Here is a 23,513-nt window from a genome sequence, read left to right as displayed (position 1 = left end):
ATTTTTTCTCCCTCTCTCTCTCTTTTTCATCCAAGCCCTTTAGGTACAGATGAATGGCAACCTCTGCGTCCTTATTTTTGGCCGATACCCCAGTGTGGGTTGTGCCATCTTTTGAAAGGCCAACAACAACAACAACAACAAACTCTCGCGCTGTGCATTGCATATCGTCGTCATCATCAACTTTCCATCTGCGGCGCGAACTGATCAGATCAGCTTAACCTCGATCAGAACTTAACCTGGGTCTAAAAAGGTCGCCAGAGGTCCCGACGACCAACCAAAGGAAAACCATTAACCAATAAGGCTAAAGACATGCTTTCACACGTCTGCTATGTTTAACCCTACCACTTTTTTACCACCGCTGCTATTCTTTGAGAGGAATTTTATAGGAGGAACACTTGCAGCAGCTTGCCCTTTATTTGGGCTGTTCGCTGTTGCTATCATTTGTCCTCTCTATGTAAATATCTGCTAGCCCGGATTTCTGCACTAAATGCGCACACGAGTATCGGGGTTATCCACATTACTCGATTAATATCTATATCAATTAACTTCGCTATCGAATATGCCGATGAAGAAGCAGATGACTCACTTACTACAGTTATCCATACAAATTATGAGAGCGCCGTGTCACTCCTGCCGCTCGACATTACAGTATCCATGCATTGGTTTCATTAGTTAAATCATCCTATACACATTTTAGTAGTATGTTTCCATAATTCCCTGTTACCTATAAATGGTGGTTTCTTTTCACTCCCCCAAATGCTCGCCCTGGGCATGCCCTCCTCTCGTGTACATGGATTCCGTAACATACTTCGCAGTCTCCTTCGTTTCTGACTTGGCGTGGAACAAAAACCCTTTTTAATCTGCATGCCACTCTGCAAATCGTTTTCATAATGTACCACTCCCAATCGCTTGTTCCTATACTAGTAAAAAAAAGAAATAATCCTCCATTCCTTCACCTCTTCTGTTGTACGATACTGCGTAGCCAGTTTTTTCAATTGTTAAAACTTTTAGAAATGAAAATTTACGGACACTTCCAGCATTCTTAAAAATATACCCCAAATATCAACCAGCCTTTCCTTGGGACCAGGTCGTTTAAGTGCCTGGAACTTCTGGATTTTGACACTCTTTCTCTCCTTCATTGTTCCCAATAAATTTTGGAATAGTGAATTCTCTCAACGACGCAGCCCATGTAGAGCTTCACGTACTAATACAGGTTTTGTAAACACTTCAATAAGAACGCGTTACTGAAAAAGAACAAGACTGCTGTAGATGCCCCCCCCCCCCCCCCCCCCCCCCCCCCCCCCCCTCAATCCACCGCACTTTAACAGCCTTCCTAATGCAGTGTTAGAAAAAAACGACACGATTCGGAGTAAAAGCAGCTTTAATCGAACTTCAGAAATTGTTGGTGTGTTGTGCTTTCGATACAGTTTTCGATACAGCTTTGGATACTTTCGATACAGTCGGTCACATCATTGCGTATATATGCAACGGCTTGGTTCAATGTGGTCAGTTTTTTTTCGGGTTTATGTTTTTTATGATGAAAGAGTGTGTGAACACATGTGAACCGTTTAACTTGTTTTATATGCTTCATGAAATACTATTCGTGAGCTTTCAATGTTTTTTGCAACTGTCTGTTTATAGCATTTTATTGCGCTGAGCAATTAAATATACCATTGTTTGTGAACATAGATTATTTCCCTACTGCTGGATTCTACATACATACCATGCAGAGTCTTTGGCAGCCCTGGCAAGATATCCCATATAAAACAGCTTACAGCTGTTCACAGCTTACTCGGCCTCGAGCACCTGATAAAATGAAACAAAACAAAACGAAACAAAATGAGCCAGGCTAAGGGTCCTTTAGTCCGCTGGCCAACCTTTCGACCAAAGGACTTATTGTCTGGGAAAGTGCGGTCATCACGGGCGCAGATTAAATAGGGCTGTGATTGCGAGAGCGAAGCACCGGTGCGGTGTCAGAAACTGCTAACTGGCTTTATAAGTTGCGTCGAGGCGTGCAGAGAATTAATTTATGCATTTATTATCCACAATGCCAGCAGGAATTCCAGTGGGGGAGGGCATAACAAAGACGAGAGACATGACAGAATCAGTGCCAGCCACGGAACTAATCATTGTCAAAGAAGAATAAACGATAAAAAAGAACTAATACAGCAGTCACAAAAGTACACATGGCATGAAAACATAAAAGTGGTCATTGTAACATGGGAAAAAAAAATTAGCTGAGGTTTAGCTCTGGTCAAACCGGACAAGTTGCGTAAGCAAGCAGCAACTGTTTTGCCCGAGGCGAACGTGCGTATTTATTCCCCGTTTCCCTCCCGCTTCCTCTCTCCTCTATCCACATTCCGACACACACATGCGTCGAGAGCGCGCGTCGAGGCGCGCGGCAGCGGCGGCGGCGCAGCGACGGTCCTGCCGCCTGGTGGAGCGCGGCTGAAACGGTCGCTATGGCGACGGCGCTCCATCTGTCTGATCCCGGCCACCGCCGGGAGCTACGCGACGGCTCGAAACCTGGCGCAGTATTGCTTACGCAGTAACAAACCATTAGATGTAAAACATGGAGTGTTTTAGGCATGCAAATGGTTCGAGTCGCGATTAGTTCTTGGAAAAGAAAACCGAAGAACATTAGCCTCGCATACAATCTCCTGCACCTTGAACATGCGGTCCATGCGGCCGGAGACATCGTGAAATCCAAGTAAATACTTCTCCTTTTCAATACCAACAACGCGGTGATAAACCGCATGAAACAACTTCAGTCGCAACTTACGCCGAGGGTTTTCCGAATGATCGCATCGCAGTTTTTCTTTCAAGGTCTGCGCACCAATATCTGCTGTAATACCTTGACTGAAGCCGAGCAGCTGAATTCTGAACTCTTTGCATATTCTCTGTCTCGTATTGCTGGGGGTCCCCAAGCTGTCCTAGGCATATTCAAGAGTAGATCTAACATTGAACATAGAGAGCAAAACGCCCAAAGCCATCCCAGCTCAGGCTGCAACTTAATCAGTCTGTTTATTTCAACATAGCTCAGAGATAAAATAAACTCTTAAGTATTTCTACTCTGAAACATAATTTAAATCTGTACTATTCAGATTGCAGCCACACACGTATGGATATTCTTTCCTGGTAAATTTCATGCACACTTTTACTTAAATTTAAACTCGTATGCCATTTCACACACCATATGCTGATTCTTTCTAGTTATTGTTGGAGAACGTGCACATCACCCGCGCCTTTTATTTCCTTGTATAGTACGCAATCATCGGCGAATAAACGTATTCGATATCGGGCTCTATCACAGTGAACAGCACATAAATTCTTGAGGTACACCGGACGTGACACTTCTGATCCGAGATCGAGCCCAGTTAACTATGTCAGAATGCTTTCGTAACGGTAGATACGATCTTATCCAAGAAATAACCCAAGGATCAATGTGATATGCTGAAGTCATTCAATTCTTTAAGAATGTGTTACGGTGTCGAATGCCCTCTGGAAACTCAAGAAAGTATAGTCTGCATAGAGTCGGTGATCTCGAGCTTCCTGTAAGTTGAGTGTGAGCACGGTTCCTTCTGTAATACAGGAAAAACTTCACCGCAAACGATCTTCGCTTTACTTAAGCGAACACCGTTCATTAATGAAGCTAAGTTCAAGTTATCGCAGTGCCGAAAAACTGCAAAGGAAGCTGAAGCGTCACAGTGATCTAGCAGAGCGCCAAATACGCCACAATACGTACGGCTAGAGACTATGAGAATATAACGGAGCCCGTGTGCGGAATGAAGTCATAACTGAAGCAGAAGGAAATAATCTTTCGGCATCTTTAAAACATGTTTTTTTTTTAGTTTCCATGGACATCTAGGAATGAAGAAGTTTGTGTGATTTGATTTAGAAATTTTGTTTACAGCTTACTATGATCTAATCGACCATACCTCATAGTTTTGTAATTCAGCTAACTTTTTTTGTGCATTACTGAAGTGGGCTGTAATAGTGTCCGGCCATGATAAGGTCCCAGGCAGCACAACACCATTGGTCGAACGTCGGGCAATTTTTGGCCAAACGTGGCACGAACATCGGGCCTACACTGGTATTCTGGCCGAGCGCTACCATTTTGACACATTGGCCCTACTTTCATGCCAGTTTAGGGACAACGCAGGCCAAGTGTTCGTTCTGCAGCACGGGCCAGTGAAGGTCTCATACTGGCATCCAACTTTCAAACATTGGCATTCAGCTTTCGAATATTGGTATCCAGCTTTCGAGCATTGGTTATCCTGCTGTCGAAAATTGGCACATGCAATATAACCCGCTCGCCAATGACCGGCACTGGGGATGTACCATGCTACCAAGCAAATATTCATAAATTATGGTGCCAAAGAATTCCTGGAAAAAGGCCCGTTTATTGCATCGAGTTACAGGGATCACGCTTCTAGCGCACACAGGATGGCTTGCGCTACCGTCAGCCACCCTGTATAGTAAGAAAAGGTGGGCCGAAGAGCATGGTGACAGAGGCTGTGGGAAAATCATCTATTTTCAAGTTTGGTGCGTGCCGATCATTCAGGTTGGACAACGCAGCTCGGCAAGCTGCTGTGGCACGGCTAAGGCATCCTTAAAGTGCTTAACGGAGCTGTCCTCCAGTGAACTCATCAGTCATATCCGAAGTAATCGTTGCACTTTAGTTGCAAGAGGACTGTTGGACTGCATTCAAACGAATTCCTCGTCCAGCTCTTGCACGATGACCTCAAGAAATACCGAGCCTGCAAAGAGATGGATGATGTCACGATAAGCCTAGTTATGGCCGTCACAGGACAAAAACAAAGATGATTAAATAACACTGAATTTTGTGAGACAAGTCTGCATGAAGACACTAGCAACAAATTTTGCAGGATAATTTTTAATTTATGCTTCAGAACTAACACCACATTAGTGGCGCTAAGTGGAATTTAATTTACTAAACTTGCCTTGTACCAGATGGTTCATTTTTAGTTTAATGCGCCGTGTCGCACCCAAGTGCGACACGGCGATGCGACAAAAGCAAATTAATGTGACATTGAAATCAAATTAATGTATTATTTTGTTTTAATATTATAACTCGTATCTCCAAATTGCGAGCTAATTTTTTTTTCAAATAAAGATGCACACGTTGTAGTATCTCTTCCACATGGACGTCAAAACAACAGTTTTGTTGACTTTTTTTTTTAATGGTGTTAAAAATACGGCTTGCCCTAAAGAAACTTAGGGCATCTTTTTAAAAAAAAAAATCTAACAGTTTATCTTAGTCGCTTTGAATGCATGTATGGGATACGAAACTGCGACTTGAAAACCAAACAAAAGCACTCGTCTGATAGTTCAGTGTTATGCCCTTTTCTTTTTCATTGGGAGACAACTTGGGCAAAAGCTGTAACCAGAAATTGCGGATTTTCTATTGCGCCTGCAAGTGCGAAAGCCAAAAAGAAACATTACGGAAGTATTACACATATTCTTACTTACTCGTCTACAGTGGAAAATAATTAAGCGGTTCTGATTCCTGTCGTGCATAAGCGATAAATTATAAACGTATTTCCGAATGCATCCGATCTCAGGTCACATGAGTATGAACCCGCTGTTAGACAAAGTAGTAATTGTTTGGTGAATTCACCAAATACGAAAAACGCAGTTCTTACCGTTCAGGCACATTTGAACTGCTCACGACGTCAAGCAAGGCATTTCGCATTGAGAGTAGGTACACAGAAGTCATCCTTGTGCTTTGGCTCGTTCTCTTTTCCTGCCGGAAAAATAAAGGCGCATGTAGTAAAATCAACGTTTACTCTCAAAACTACATTAACTTCCAGACGTATTTCAATATAAAATAATTTTGACACTTACAAATAAGATCTTGCAGGCCAGGGTACAAACCGCGTCGGATCTCTCCTAACATATCAGATAAGGCTTTTCGCTTGCACAGACTATGAACGGTGCCAGCACAAGTGTGCATGCATTTTCGTCACGCTGGTTGTGTGGTTGGGCGCCGCCGTTCCAGCCAAGGCAAGACCCGTCGAGTCAATGATGTGTCATTGTGACGCGTCGCGCGGCTCCAAGACGAGTGGCAGGGGAGTCGAAGGTGGGGGAGAGAGGTTTGGCTGGAGGGGAGAGAGTCATTATCCTTTACCCAGGTTTTGTGCTTCCGAGAAAAGGCTTCGAGCTGAAAGGTGGAGAAAGGGAGATTGTGGGAGGATGCACAAACGGCAAAGCGCATAGCTGCGCGCGCTGGAAAACAGCTTCGAGAAAGCGACAAATAAAAAAAGAAAAAATAGCGCTTCGCGGGATAGGGGTTAGCCCGCTACCTGGAAAAATAGCGCGGCCGGGGAGAAGAGGTGGGGAAATATAGGACTTGAAAGAGAGAGGGGACGGGGCCAAAACATGTTAAAGGTGTTTGGAATTTTTAGAAAATGAGTCAAAGGCAGTACAGAAGGCAATATCTATAAGAAACAAGTGGATGGGAAACTAGCAAGCTTTAAAGTATTGTTGCGAAGCCGCAACAAAAGCATGAAGGCTTTGAAGTGAAAACCATGGAGCTTCAAGATGAATTTCGCCAAAGCGACTTCAGATACTCGCGTATTTTGCGGGGCCGGATGATGTTCAAGGTGGCTTAAAATGTTACCACAAGATATCAAAAATATAAAGCAATAAAAATATCCAAGCAGAATGCGCGCTCTTTCAGAGTTTCATGTAGCGTACATGTGCCAAGCAAGCTAGGTGACAACACTAATTGTCAGTCGATTTATTCGCTGGTCGTCGAAGAATCCTCAAACTTTTTATTGGTGTGGAAGTTTCTCGCAAAAAAGTAAAAACAAACAAAATCATGTAAAATTGTGGTTCGCAACTACTTCCGATCGTTTTCATCAATAAAGATGATCTTCGAAAGCAAAAAAAAAATTGGGAGTAAATATGCAAAGAAGTGTGGAAGAGCTATATAGCCCCCAATGCGATTTACGCAACAGAAGAATAAAATGCACAAAAACAACAATTTCCAACACTACGATTTGCAGAAAAGGAAGGAAATAGCAAATCAGAAAACACGGGAAAGGCCCAATCACAGGGCACGACGTAGGGAAGCGTAGGAATCTCTTAGCGCGTGTCCGCGTGTGTTTATGAAGCACCGGCCTAATATTTCACGTGCGCAGCACATAATTCTAAATGACGAGGCGCCTGCTTCGTTTCTGGACATTGCTAAAACTGGGCTCAAAGTCGGTTTAGCGAATACACTTGCACTAAGCTATTACCTTTGTATCCCGATCTCGATGAAGCAGACTCCCGATACTCATTGTGGCAGTGAATTGATAGCGCGAATAAAAAAAGTGATCTTTAAATTCAGTAATTGAATCAAATAAAACTTAAATGATTTCTGGAGAAGCCGCCTTTGGGCTGGTTTCCAGACACTTGCTCGAGCCCAGCGTGCGCATGCAAAAAAGCTTTCAAATGCATAATGTTTCATGAAAAATAGATGGGTCATTATGCCCAGAAATCCGACAAAGGCACAGCGTGTGCTCTGTGCACTTCTCAAACAAAGCATATATTTGTTGATTAGAGACTTGGCTAGGCCATATATTATTACACGAATCATTACCACTGAGTCACGCCAGCGCACATTCTTTAATTACTAAATTTTTCGGGACCTTTGAAAAGAAAATGTAGTGATTAGTGCAGACGCTGCAGGTTACCTAGTATTAAGAATAGAATTCTTTAGATCTGTGGTCGTTGGTCTGGTTGGGGTCATCGGTCTTATGCGACAGACCGGTTCCTTTGTGGTGGAATGAGCACAGTCCACTGAGCACCATCGAAGTCGTCGTCATGTCTTTGTTCCTCTCAAAAACAGCGAAGTAACAAAAACAATACTCAACCGCAGCCGGGCTATACAACGAGCGAATGCGTTTTGAATGCTTCCGAATGCGTTTGAAAATTTTTGTTAAGCACCACACAACTCCGTTATGTCCGGATGCCATTAGAAGTGTCGAATACCATGCGACTCAAATGCCGCTTACAAGTCCGCGTAGCACGGGTGTAAGGACAGAATGGCACTAGTAGTAGTCGAGCAATAACATTGCGCTACTATTCTAATACTGCTCGTATGCTATAATGTGCTCCAGGAACATAAGTTTTGATCCCAAGGATCAACGTAAAACGTCTACTTTGGCAACGTATACATGCTAATTATAGTTAAACTGGGATTAGACAGATTTATACATGTCTCACACCTCTTATCGAGAGCTCAAGCGACTTTTTATGAGTGCGAAAAGTTATAGAAACTGTTGCACTCTCTTGTAGCAATACTGAACGTTGCTATGTCGTTTTAGCAGATGCCACAAGGTTGACCGCCGTTTGCCAGAATACTTTCAAACCTCGATGAGCGATGGCAACTCTATAGGTCAATATAGACAGCTTTCTAAATGGCACAGCCAAATTTGGTAAACAGTGGTGGAACTCTGGCTAACATGGCCCGTGATAGCCATGATTTTAAGATGGCACAACCGACAATGGCACACAGCGGGAAAATTCTGGCTAACCTGGGCCATGATAGCCAAGATTTCGTGATGGCACAACCGACAATGGCAAAGAGTGGGGAAATTCTGGCTAACGTGGATATGATTGCCAAGATTTTGTAATGACACAGCCAGTACTGGGAAAGCGATGGACAACCGGGGCAAGCATTGGATGCTATAATGAGTGGTTCAGCAAATATCAGATACTCATTGGGAGCCCTGGGCCTGTTTAGGGTTATGCTTTTTTCAATTTCAATGACAATTTCAATTTATTTCCCATGTACACATGGTGAGGGCCGATGGAAAAAAGCCAGAAATTGTGGCTTGACGTGCCCCTCAGCCCCTACATTGCAGGGCAGCAGGTAACATATAAATGTTTTACACAAGTAGCATCTCAAAATGAAAAAATAGTTATCAAAAATGGTTTTGCGTATTATTAGAAAAATGACAAGGAATGAAGTGTACAACAAAAAACGGTAACAAAAAAAAGGAAACAGAAAAATACACGTCATCGAACAACAGGAATTCGGTTACTCAAATCAGGTCAACACTCCACGGAAACGAAAGAGATAAAGAAGCAGTGAAGGGATAAAGAAGCAATGAATCTATAAAGTAGCACATACATCGTGTATAACTTGGCGGCATGCACGTGAAAGATCAACTTGTGCAGTTTGAAACTTATTTAAAAGACGGGGCAACTTGTTTGCTAGACTATGTGTGCCATATATTGTGCGCCAGGTTGGAATAGGTAACAGTTCGCTGTGTCTGCTAGGATAAACTTGTACATTTAGTGAAAGGTGTGCCGTGTCACGCAAGTAATTCATATTTTGTTTTATTTCCTTCTTCTATCTTTCAGCTAGCCTAACATTATACATTTCAGATACTTTTATGGCATTGAACTGGTGGAATAAATCGCACGTGTTTATATGAGAACCGACATTAAGTACTGCACGCAGAGCCTTCTTCTGTAAAACATAAATCTTTTTATTGGTACCAGTAGTTGTTCTCCAAACTAAGTGCGCATAGTTCACTTGGGACATAAAGAGCGAATTATATAGGGGAAGTTTAACTTTGCATGGAAGTAAGTGACGATGCCGGTTAATGATACCTGTGGCACGAGAAAGCTTACTGATGACAGCGTTAACATGATTGTCCCAGCTTAGCTGGCTGTTGAAATGAACCCCTAATATCTTAATATTATCTACAACCTCTACCGTTTCCAAACCTAGCTTAACATCGCATGGTAGAATAACGTTTTTATTTTTTGGTTTGATCATAATTGCCTTAGTTTTAGTTACATTAATTTTCAACAGATTATTAAGGGACCATTGATGGAGTGTACTTAGTGCCCCATTGGCCTCGTTTATTACATCTTCACAAGCACTTGATGAGAAAAACAGTGAGACGTCATCTGCATACATAACGCACTTCACATGCAGGCATTGATTAACGATATCATTGATATACAAGTTAAAAAGAAGCGGTCCAAGGATACTTCCCTGAGGTACGCCAGCAGGTACTTTTTTTACTGAGGATTGACAGCTATTAATATCAACAAACTGAAAGCGATGTGCAAGATATGACGTAAGAAGCGTGTGAACACGACCCCTGAAACCGTAGTCGAACAGTTTTGTCAAAAGAATATTGTGACTGATGCAGTCGAAAGCCTGCGAAAAATCTATAAATACGCCAAGGGCAAGTTTCTTTTCCTCGAAACACTGTAAGAGGTACTCTTTTTGGCTGAGTAATACTGTCTCGGTAGATTTATGTTTGATAAAACCAAACTGCGAATCTGTTATTATTTGGTGTTTGTCACAAAAGCATGATATTCGCGTGTGGATAATTTTTTCCAGTCCTTTAGAAAAGATTGGCAGCACGGAAACTGGCCTATAATTTGAAACGCAAAGCTTATCACCTTTCTTATACAAAGCTGTCACCGTAGCAATTTGCCTGCGCTGTGGGAACACTCCGTATTCCACACTTAAATTAAATATATGTGCTAAAATTGGTGCTAGAATATCTAACACATGCTTCACAGGCCGTATCTGCAAATCATGTGCATCATGTCATCTGCTGTTCTTCATGTTCATGAATGCAGTGAATACTTCGGAAGATGTAGTTGGACTTAGACACATAGAATCGCTACTTTGACTTATGCGGGCATGGGAAGTCGCTTGTTATCACTGGAGCTTGCTATTGAGCCCATCGATATCACGAATGTTTTCTTCGCGTGCCGCTTCAGACTGCCGTTTGGAATCCGCTTGCATTGAAGATTCGACGATTCTCCATTGAAAACAAACCTTTGCTCACAATTTCTGAATATAGCATATGTGTTTTTGTGTGCACTGGATTTTTCAGCGCACGATTTCAAAAAATTTAGGGGGGGGGGGGGGGGGGGGGGGGGGCACTTTGATGACCTAAAGTGCATTGAGGCGAAAGCCTTAAGCGCGGTGTTGCTGCTTGTGTCACTGATGTGTGGTTAAGATGTTAATTAAGTATACAGTTGTTTGTGAATCTTAAATGCTGGAGACGCTAGAGGGCGTTTGGGAGGAATCTGTCTGATTCGAGGCCTTTCTGCACTCTCCAGCGTACTAGACAAGGAGAACTACATATGCGTTGGCAGGAAGTAGCCAACGCATATGTAGCCAAGTAACCCCTATAAACCAAACAAAACCAACCAAAGAAGATAATCTAAGGAGCGAACCCTGAGATGCGCTGGGCTGCAGTTATTTAGAACAGCACAATAGTTATCAAGGTAATGTTCTAGGCTTTAATAATTACCTGTTTCTTTAGCACCCTCCGGTGGTTTGGCCCAATGGTGCTCGAGTTCGGAGCCACGCACAAGACTTGCCATATATTAGTGTTTGCGACGAAGAAAAACTCGTTCTCGAAAGCCGTGTAGTGCTAGAAAATCTGGCAATTTTTTTTACACAAAACCGAAAAGAAGCGCACGAAAAGCACCTGGTGTTCAGTGTAACGCAGCTAACGCTAGTGATAATGTTGCAGCGCTGACGGCATCCTAATGATAGTAATTTAAAGGCTCCGAAAACTGCACACACAAGAGAGGAGAACGCCTTTAAATTACAATCGTCAGTTACCAAATTGCCAAAAAGTTCTCTTAGGCAGCCAATTCAGTCTGCTTCCGCTATTGATACCTAGGTATGCACATTAGTTTCTTTATCGATTTATTAATTGGTATTCATGCCGTTGGCGACGACAATCTTTCACTGCACCAAAGGACGACGAAAAAGAACATGAATGCCCTGATACTGCATCCCAGGCGTTTCCTGAGCACTTCATGGGCACGATATCAGTTTAAAAAATCCCATTTCCTCGCGTTTTAGTACTTCAGAGAACGGATTTTTCTTCGTTTTAGAAACTGAAATCCATAACATCATCTTGTCCGTGGCTACGCACTCGCCTGTAGCGCTTACCACCAGTGCGTGCTAATTTAAACTTAGAAAATATTATTTGGCTAATAACCACGAATTTCTAAATAACTGACGCTTGCCAAGGATAACAATTTCCTTCTGACAATATTTAGTTTTTGGACCACCTCATTCTTGTCAACTTTCGAAATTTCGCTGAAACACCCTGTGTGTTGGTGCTTATCCAAAGCTATGCGGCCCACCTAAAGCTTCTGCCAAGCGCAACAAAGGCTAGAAGCATTTACGCTTCAGCATTGAGAAAATATAGATATAAATGTTGGCCGTGCCTTATAAAGGAAAACATTTCGGTCGGTAGTTCTCTGCTAGTGTGCAAGGGGCTTTATTCGTGACCACAAGTGTCAGCTGACAGGACAGGATCAGCAGTAAGCTTAGGGCGCAGCGCAATCGGTTGGCGAAACTCATACGACTGAATGGGCCCTTTTTCGCTCCCAAAACACAAGATAGCATTGAAGCAATGACGCTAGGGAGCACTGTCAAGATTGACGGGGTTGCCACCAGGTGATGGGCAGGGGGATGTGTGAACAAGAGACGTGGTTCCAAGCCCTGCACCACCTCCGGCCCGAAGGCTGCAAAGCAGCTGCATGAGAGGGGGGCAGCCAGACACCACATTGACCTCTGCTTCTAGGGTCTGGTGGACATTCTGCAGCATGGCGTAAGTCCTGATGTTCTCGTCCATGGCAGCCATGTAGGTTTTCTCCGAGGTTTCAAGGGAGCGGTGGAACCTTTCATCCAGTGATTGCAGCTCCTCCTCTTTCAGCAGCAGTTCTTTGCGCAGGAGCTCAGCCTCCAACTGCAGCTCCTGGTTGACGCAGATGGCATCCCCCAAAGAGGAGCTGCTGCGTCTTGCTAGTTGCTCCTGCATGTGATGGATCTGCTCTTCTTGGAAAGCTGAGAGCCTTCGGTTCTCCGCTTTCTCCTTTCCGAGTATCCCGAGGATACGATCCATATCTATCTCATATGTACGATCCACCAAGTCGATGTTGTCCTCAAGGCACCGCACCAGCTCGTAAGCCTCTTCCCTCTGCCGACGCAGCTTCACTCTCTCCTGGCCACACGGCGTATTATCTTCGCATACCCAGTCAAGGTTGTGCTTCATTTCTCCACTCTCTTTGCGGTCGGTGCGCAGACGTCCCTGGACGTTTTCCTTTCTATCAGCCAGTTTCTCCCCGAGCTCGTTGCTACCACTTACGGCCAAGGGACGGTCTCTACCGTCACTATCGTGAACTGCAACCCCAGAGGTTTCAGCTGGCTGCAGAACGTCATGGCTGCAATCCAGTTCGCTGTCTTCACTTTCAATGGAGGCGGCTGCGTCCAGCATTGGCGGTGGTTCAGCGAGTGTGACGTGGTCCTTGCGCGGTGGGGAGGCGGCTGGGGGCGAATGGTCATCGCCCAATCCTTCACCGCTGTCCATGATTTCGGAGAAGAGTTCGCAGTCAAGCTGTAATATCGACGCACCAAAGAGAGCATTAGTTTTGAGGAAGGCTTGCAAATTTATTGCATGCAGGGCTTACCGGCTGCACTTAAGCTAAGCTTCCACCAAGGGCACTTGGAACACCAGCTGGAACACGAGCTGAGGGAGGAGCAGGTTTTCCAGCGAGTTACAAGCGATGAGCTCTGAAAATGTTTGAGCAAAGAGACTTCACGCAAAGACAAATGACATTCCTGGCCTTAAATTCCTGGGTATGCAATTTCGCTTGTGAGTAAACAATGGTGTGCTTGGGGTCTTATCTTGCTTAACAAGGCTCTCACTGTCTGAAACTGCATCTGCGGCATCGTGACCAAAATCTGAGAAGAAATGCTCGCGGTAGAAATGAATGAGGCGCCCCACCTGTCAAGAGCTGGGGGTTGCCGCTGTCTTGGGGTTTCGGACTGCCGCCACGGATGGTTGACTTGGGCACGGAGGAACTGCTCGTGGTGTTAGAAGTCCTTTTGATCGCCCTCAGTTATTCAGCACCAAGAAGCCACCTTGAAAGGAGGGTAAATAGAATATCCCAACAACGGTTAATGCAACGTTGGGCTAACGTCAGCGTTAGAGAACGCGCCTCACTACCGTCTTCGTTTTCTTCTCATTCCTGATTGCATGCTGCAAAATTCTATATGGTGCTTAGCTGCAACAGGAGACCGCGAAGGCATTTATGTTGCTGAACTTCTGCTTTCAGAAGTAGGAGTTTCAAGCGTTTTAACACTTAGCAAAGGTATATAAAACTACTAATAATGAAATGGAAATGAGGCTTCTCTGCCCAATTTCTTTCCCACCCAAATGTTTTTTGAAGCGAAAGCTTTACTAGCCTAGAGGCGGCGATTTCGCTGTGTCTGCATGAATAACCTTGAACAGGAGGAGCGGAGCTGCGTAAATAACCACGTGATGTACCAGGTGCCTGGCAGCAGCTGCAGCCGCGTGCTCCGCCGTCGCCGCGGCCGCTGCGCGCTGCCTATCTAGTGTCTCGCTATGGGCGAAGCAAGTCAGCCGGAGTCGACGTCCTCGAGAGTGGGTACTTGGTGTACAAATATTGCAAGAAAAGACGGCATCGCCTTGTTATCAGAAAGACTGCTAGCTGTACTCGAGCGGCGACAAAGCATGCCTGCTTATGTTGCGAGCTTTCGGCAACGGCACCGCTCGCGGGCGCTCCGGGCGACGAGCTGTGCTGCTGCCTGTCTGCCGTGGTCGTCGCTAGGCCTATAGCCTGCATCGCATCGAAGCGGCAGGGGCCGGCGCTTCGGAAGTCGCCTGCGCTATAATTGAAGGCCTATTCTTCACTCCGCTTTGTTGTCAACAGCATAATCTCACAATAAAATAATAGTGTGGCCAGTTTCCGTGGCGCCTTCAGCAGCGGCTAGCGCGGGCGCCAGTCGAGCCGGACCCCAGCGTCGGGCCAGCTAGCGGCAGCAGCTGCGAGGCGGTTCTCGCAACTAATTCGCTCGTACCACAGTTGTTACTTTTACCAGCAACTCGGTATTGGCCAATGAACCAGAAAAATGATATAATTTTCTCATTTCCCTATCCCAGGGTTTATTATTTACGTCAAGAACACTCATTAGCTCGTTTTAGTGACGCCGGCAGACGGGATCCAGGCTGGCCGGCCGGCAGGCTCGGCTTACTTCACGTTCGCACAAGAAAATACAGAACAGCCATGCTACTAGAAAGGATGCTTCCTAGATCCGAGCAACGACAGCATGCCTGCGCTAGAGTGGAGCTTTCGGCTACGACATCGCCTACGGCAACGCCGGGCGACGAACTGCGCGCTAGTCCCCGACTGCCCTAGTCGTCGCTAGGCCTAGTGGTTTCGTATCGACGCCGCAGCGCAGCCGAGGGCTCTTCGGGACTGGCCAGCGCTCAAAAAAAGGTGCTACACTCGGCACCCCTTGTTCGTTCTCCCAAATCCGGGACTGTTTGAACGAAGACATGGTGTTCGGTGAAAACAGCGCTGTCAAACTAACCCTACAATTCAGCAGCCGACACACCGCTCACCGCTGTACCTCTGTCGTGCTCACCTGTGACGTCGCGAACTCGACGTCATGGTGACGTTGGCACTCTGCGCGCTCGCATTGGCTGCCACTGCCGCCGGAGCGGCGTGCCGGACATTCGCCGGACGCGGTGCACCGGACATATCTACGCGGTTTGACGCGTCCGGCGATCGCCGGCTGGCCGGAGCGGAGCCGCCGGACGCGGCTAGCCGGACCGGATTCGGAGCGCCCGCCTGACATGTGTCCCCGCCTATATGAGGCCCCATCTGCAGCCGGTGTGACGTCATCACGTGACGTCACATCATCTGATCTCACTTCAAGGTCAATGGTGGCCACCGCCGGGCGTCGCGCGAAGGCCCGAAACCTACGTTAATATGCTTCGCATAATATTTCTGATAACGCTGACCTAAACATGCAAGTACTCCACTCAAAGATTATATGAAGAAAAAGGAATCACGAAATGACATTTCACTCGTCAAATTACAGCATGAACATGTCAGCAGTGTAGCCGAAAGGCACCTTTTTTTCAAGGTGCATTTAGCGATGCAACACCCGAGCCAGTTAAAAATTTGGCCGGGTGTACCAGGCTTCACGCAGGGTATTTTAAAGCGCTTCTTCTATAGCGGTTATAAGAATAAATGCTGCAATATTCTACTTTTTCGATCCCTGTGCAAGGTGCACTGAATCTGTATTTTGTGGAGGTGCCATTCTCAACAGCTCCTTGCGAGTCAATGCAGATATGTGGAACAATTGTTCGCAGTCGTCTGTTAAAAATAATGTAAAATGGTTGCCGTACAGAGATCAGTATTGGCTGTAACAGTATTGCCATACAGAAATCAGTATCAGTACTCGATTCAGAGTAGAGTGCTCCAGGGATTATGGGTCTTTGTTACAATGTTTTATGAAGACACTTATAATCTGTCGTGTATTTACTGAAATGATTGAGCCGGCGTGATAGCTCAGTGGCTATCATGTTCATCTGGCAACCTGAAAGTTGCAGGTTCGATTCCGGCCTAGGCGGTCGCATTTTAATAGAGGCAAAATGCTATAGGCCTGTGTACTCGACACAGGTGGCCGAAATTATTCCGCAGCCTTTCTCTTCAGCATCTCGTAGCCTGTGTCGCCTTGGGTCTTTGAACCCCATAAAGATTGCCTTTCTAGAATGGCATAGCCAGAATATGCCTTGCATTGTAAGCACATGTGTAGAGATGGAATGGGAATTTTTTTTCAGTTCCACTTATATTATTTTTTCCTTTGTGCTGTACAGGTGAACATGCCCGGATTATTGACTCCAGACAACAGGCCGCAAGAATGCTTCTGAGGAAACGAGCCGAACTGTTACTTTCAAAATTTATGTTACGGTGATGCATTCTTATGGTGCATGTATTGCATATTCCGAGCCTGGATAGCTTGGAAATAAACTAAATTTGTAAGTATATTGATTGTGTCATTTGTGAGCTCTGTCTGGTGAACTTTTTCAACGGTTGTAGACTGTCTGTCTATAGGCAGTCTATAGATAATGGTCTACTAATAGTTTAGTAGACAGAGGTCTATAGACTGTCTATAGACAAAGGTCTTTAGCACTGCCAGGCCACGCACCTATGGAATGTCTATAGACAGTCTATAGACATACGTCTACTGGACCAGTAGACTTGTGTCTGTAGACTGTCTATAGACAGTAATCTACAGGAAGTCTATGGTCATAAGTCGATAGGTCGTCTATAGTCCGTCTATAGACAAGTGTCTATAGACGGTCTATAGACAACTCTATAGGAAATGTATGGCCATAAGTCTATAGATCGTCTATAGACTGTCTGTAGGCCTGTGTCTATAGACTTCCTATAGACCTATAGACTTTCAGTAGACATTCGTCTATAGAATGTCTATAGACAAAAGTCTACTAAAAGTGTATGGCCATAAATCTATAGAGTGTCTATAGACCAGTCTATAGGATTTGTCTATAGAATTCATAGACTAATGTCTATAGACAGTCTATGGACTGTCTAAAGAAATTTTCATAAGGGTCACGCTGGTTATGCAAGCGTGACATTCGCTTATATAATCAGTTTTAGCTGAGCTAAGCAACAGGCATTTTTTTCTTTAATATTTGTTGAACCGTGAGAACCTACATAAAGGAAAGAGATGACAGCATCGAGTGACGTACTGCCTTCTCAGTGGGTCCACTTCATTTTTGATGCAAACAAAGTTACGTAGGACAATTAATACCTGTACTACATAAGTGCTTTTAATACGATGGCAGCGGTTTTTATTTCTTATTTGCTTTTTGTATCTTTATTTTTCATTTATTTTTCAATCTTTCTTCTTTTCCAGGCAACGCATAAATTAGGTTCACCTTTGTCCTCCAAGAACCAACCCCGGTTTGTTGTCGAGTTGCGTGCGCGCCTTGCACCCTGAAAGTCCTGGGTTCAATTCCCCGCACCTTATGAAGAAACTTGATTTAATTTGATATCAGGGTGAGCTCATCAGGGATTTTTTTTACCACTGCTGCGGGCCAACGCCGACGCCGGTTTTCGTTGCCGACGAGCCATATGTGACGCCTCGAGAAACTGACGACAGAGTCTTCCGCCAACTAGTTTCTGCGCGTAGACCAGCGGTGAACGTGTGACCGACCAGCAGTTGGCGCAGGCAGTGTGCTGAACGAACTGGTCACGGACGGGGTCTTCTCGCTCCTAATAAACAGTATACAGCTGGATGCCACTGCTGTGTAAGATTTGACAGTCTTGGCTCACTCTGCGCAGGTAATGCACTGTTACCTTCGCCCAGTTGTGCCTATTTCCAGCTTTTGCTAACAAACCGAGGGCTTGAAAATCATCTTTCAGCTATGTTTTTACAGCAGCGAGATTTGTTGCAGTGATCCAGGTTTAGGCAGGCATGTAGCAGCCAGGGGACACCAAGCTCGCAACAGCCATCTCGAAATGTAATCTTACAGAAAATCTTGGATATCATGCTTTACTCAGGGTGTCTCACGTAACATGAACCAATGATGGCCTGCCATAAGCAGGCCATCGACCGCCAATTCATACGGAGATTCTATTTACTCATTACATAGGCAAAAGAGAAAATGAAAGGAAGCAGTGAACTCTGGTATTTCAATGTAGATTCCGTACTTTTTGTTTACTTTTATCATTCTGCGGCTCGTCGAACTGAGCGGCGGCGGCTAACAGGGCACGGTCAGCGCGCACGTTTTGTTCGATCAAAACACGGTTTGGAGTGCTGCAGTACCACACGAGCGCAGTCAAGGGCTTTTTTGATATTTTGCGGGCTCTCTTTAAATTCCGGAAATAAGGACCAGGCAGGAAGCACGTCGCTAGAAAATACTGGATGAGCTCTTCCTAACCCCCTCTACTACTTTAGACACGCACGTGACCTTAAAATGAAAATATAAAATTTACATAACTATTCTCAGGTAAATTACGTAATTTAAAAATACTATGGGGAGTGGCGAAAGGCAGGAATCATTATGTCGGTGGTTTCGCCTAGGTGTGGTGAGCCACTTGTCTAAAATTCTTGGTGCATGTTACGTGAAACACCCTGTATATGATTGATTCGAGCATAGTGACAGCGAAGTTGACATAATAGCGCACAGTTTCACGATTTCGGCTAAAGGTGTCGCTGTATTTCGTAAGAGTTTGTTTCACTGATAGAAAAAAAAAATGTAGATCTAGGGTTACCGGCTTATAGCATAAATCAGCAAAAGCTCTTCCAATTTTTGTTCAGCCATATAGTCCTAAATTATGCTGTGGGAGCAACCTGAGGCTGCGCTTTCCTCCGCCCTCGTCATGGCATCCGGCTTCGACAGTAGCCGCCCTCTTTATTCCTTGCGTGGCAACAACCTTCCGACAGCGCTTTCCTCCCATTTAACCGCAACCTGCCAAGTCTTGAAGCCACCGTTGCCTCCCACCCTCTCTCTTTCCATCTCCCGTATGTCTGTCAAAAGTGGATAGAGGGATTCTCCTCCCTGCACTTTGCCACCTGCCATGGTTTGTATGGGTCCTGCAGCGGGAGGAAATGTCATTGTTTGAATCAGAAACAAGCGCATGATGCGCTCGAAGTTCGTGCAAACGTAGCGCCCGCTGTTGACGTGTTGCAGTGGACAGGCATCCAGTTCGAAATGACTGCGATGCTGTATTAGAAAACCGAACTGCTTTGCGCTGAATTCTTTCAAGGGCATTAATGTTAGTCTTTGTGTGAGGATCCCAAACAGTGCATGCATACTCAAGTTTTGGTCTAATCATGGTGTAATATGCCAATTGCTTAACGTTAGGGGGAGCTTGTTTTAACTTGTGCCTAAGGAAACAGAGATTGCGAAACGAAGAAGAGCATACGGTTTCAATATGTTTATTCCAACTAAGATTATTCGTTAGTGTTACTCCTAGGTACTTGTATTCTTTGACTTCTGAAAGGTGCAGAGTGGGAAGATTATATGAAAAGGAATGACTGTTTCTTTTATTAGTGATCCGCATAAATACTGTCTTGTCAGCGTTTAGTTCCATCCCCCATTTAACGCACCATTCACTAACATTCTGTAGGTTATGATTAAGTAAAATTTGGTCGCCTGGAACTTTAACTTCATTAAACAAAACACAATCGTCGGCAAACAACCTAATTTGAACAGGATGAGAGATGATGTCTGTAATGTCATTAATATAGATTAGAAACAGTAATGGCCCAAGGACACTGCCCTGCGGGACACCAGAAGTGACTGGAAGTTTGTTAGAACAATGACCATCGATACTAACATATTGAAATCGGTTAGATAAATAAGCCGCAACCCAATTAACAATAAAAAAGGAAGACCTACACTTTCAAGTTTATGGATAAGTTTATTGTGCGGAACTAAATCAAAAGCTTTCTTAAAATCTAGAAATATGACATCTATTTGGCCGGAATTGTCCAGAACTTGAGCGAAATTATGAATTATGGATGTAAGTTGGGTGACCGTAGAAAAGCCTTTGCGAAAACCATGCTGGAAAGCCGATAATTTGTTGTTGTCATCGAGAAATGTTTTAATGTAATTGGCTACGATATGTTCAAGAAGTTTGCAGCATGAAGAGGTCAACGATATGGGACGGTAATTATTAAACAATGCGGCATCACCTGTTTTGTGTATGGGAACGACACGGGCCACCCTCCAATCGGGTGGTAGACTTGAAGACAAAAGAGAAGCACGAAAAATGATAGCAAGAAAGTGCGAAACCATCTCAGCATAACGATGTAAAAATGAATTAGGTATTTCGTCAGGCCCAGGAGTTGCTTTTGTTTTAAGATTCAAAAGCATTGCAAAAATACCAGGTTGAGATACGAGATCGTGCACAGGCTGGGAACAAGAATCACGAGTTGTGAAATTATTTGCAGGTTGGGAAAACACACTGTGAAAATATGAATTGAACTTGTCAGCAATATATTTTTTGTTGGTGAGCAACGTGCCCTCATGCGTCATCGCAGGCAGAGATTTTTTTCTTTGCTTAAAAAATTCCAAAATTTCTGAGGAGCGTTACGAATAAAATTTGGCAAAATGTTTTGAAAGTAATGTCGCTTAGCAGCCGCAACAGCTTTGGTCAAAGAAGCCAGCTTCATTTGAATGATGTTGTGAGGGACACGGGCTCTTCTTAAGCGTTTAAGTTTTCTTTTGAGATGCAAGATTTCTCGCGTAATCCAGGGATTAGATTTGCCACTTTTTTTAGCTCTTGATGGAATAAATTGGTTGATACAATATGTGCATATGTCTTTAAACTTGGTCCAGAGATCAGATGTGTCAGTTCCGACAAAGGTGCTGAGACACAGATCTAAACAATCTAATACATACTCATCCCTGGCACGCAAGAAATCTTTTACAAACACGGTTTTGGACGGTACGGCACATTTATCAGCGACGAAATCGCAAGTGAAATACACCAACTCATGATCAGATAGGCCTTGATGGATCGAAACAGAAAACATTTCAAAAGAGCGGTTCACAAAAATCAAGTCAAGAATGGAAGCAGATGAGCCTTGAATACGTGTAGGTTGTCCGACTACCTGTTTCAAATTGTGACACAGCATAATATCAAATAAGTGTTCAGCATTTGCGCAGTGTCGTGAATTAGATGAGGCCAACTCCCAATTAGTGTTAGGTAAGTTAAAATCACCGACAATAACTACGTTTTTATGTTTGAATGATGACATGTGTTCCGACAAATCGCGTAGAAACTGAGGAGGGGAATCTGGAGCTCGGTAAACAGCAAATAGAAAAATGGAACGGCCCCTAAAAGATAGCTTTAGGGAAATGCTTTCATGGTCATCAATTTGCCGAGTTAAAGTCGCATGAATATTGTTTTTAACCAAAACCGCCACTCCACCACCTCTTGATAATCTGTCACGCCGATAGATTTGATAAGTTGGAGGGAAAACGTCTTTGTTATCTATTTCATCGCGAAGCCATGTCTCCGTAATGATGACGATATGTGGATTGTACCCAAGAAGAAGTGCCTCAAGCTGTTCGCTTTTGTTGATTATACTCCGCGCATTAATGTTTATAAGTCTTAATTCCTTCTTGATCCGCGTACTACGTCATTCACTTTTTCGTGTGTTCCGCGACGGCAGTTTCACCCTTGTGCTAGTGGTATCATCCCACGAAAACATCTGGCCAGCAACGAGCAACTTATCATTGATTAAGGTCACCTTCATTTTCTTGTCTCTCTCAGTTTTAGTACTATCCCATAATAGTTTTCATTTCCTGAGGGTTTCCTTTGAGTAGTCATTCTGAATAGATACTTTTTTTCCTTTGAGCTTGTGAGCGTTTTTAAGGACTTTTTGCTTTTCATTGTAATCCTGAAAAAATATGATCACAGGCCTGTTGACAGTGTTCTTTCCTAAACGATGAATTCTACCGACAGAAGTACAATGGACATCAAGTGTTTCCGAGAAAATTTCAGTCAGCACCTTCTGTTTTAGATCAGATTCTGTCTCATCTGGTTCCTCGCTTACACCAAAAACGACTAAATTGGAACGTCTACTGTACTCTTCCATATAGACCAGTTTCGACTGCAAGGCGTGAATTGTGCGTTCCATATTATCAATACGTTCTGTTTGTTTTTCAAAGTCCGCAAAGCGAGAGTTTAAGTCAGATATTGTTTTTTCCAAATCTTGTTGTTGTGTTCTGAGGGCTACAACCTCTGCTGTTAACTTGGAATGAGCTGTAAGCAACTGCTTTAATAGTTCTGTACTGTCCTCATTTGAATTATCAGGCACAGGGTTACATTCAATGTCACCACATAAAAGCAGCGCGCAAACACAAAACACGTCTTGGGCAATGATAACACAGCGTTGTGGGCACGGCAGGACCAAAAGACCGCGGCAATCACTTCTAATTGTAGTAGAATAACAACCAACCTGTGCAAAGCAGAACAACGAAGCGTAAGGCAACATGCCTATGTGCGGTCCGCTGTGCCCACTGAAGTTGAAGCCTGGCTGTCGGTCTTTTAAACGAAGGTCCGGGCAGGTCACATGGAACGGGGGCGGTGCTTGAAGAAGGTAATCATTCCGCCAGGAAATGAAATCTCCAGCATCTGTTGCCAAATATTCTTGAAGGCACGTGTCGACTGTAGCGGTATCCTCATGAAGAAGCAGTTTGGACGGACCGAGCAGAAAAACCTGTGCAAAGCAGAACAACGAAGCGTAAGGCAACATGCCTATGTGCGGTCCGCTGTGCCCACTGAAAAAGAAAAAAATGCCTGTTGCTTAGCTCAGCTAACACTGATTATATAAGCGAATGTCACGCTTGCATAACCAGCGTGACCCTTATGAAAATTTCTTTAGACAGTCCATAGACTGTCTATAGACTTTAGTCTATGAAGTCTATAGACAAATCCTATAGACTGGTCTATAGACACTCTATAGATTTATGGCCATACTTTTAGTAGACTTTTGTCTATAGACATTCTATAGACGAATGTCTACTGAAATTCTATAGGTCTATAGGAAGTCTATAGACACAGGTCTACAGACAGTCTATAGACGATCTATAGACTTATGGTCATACATTTCCTATAGAGTTGTCTATAGACACTTGTCTACA

This window comes from Amblyomma mixtum, chromosome 3, assembly GCF_055824585.1.
Source record: "Amblyomma mixtum isolate Tamu chromosome 3, ASM5582458v1, whole genome shotgun sequence".
In the NCBI taxonomy this organism is placed as follows: domain Eukaryota; kingdom Metazoa; phylum Arthropoda; class Arachnida; order Ixodida; family Ixodidae; genus Amblyomma; species Amblyomma mixtum.
The sequence above is the reverse complement of the archived record's forward strand: the minus strand, read 5'-3'. Positions refer to the sequence as shown.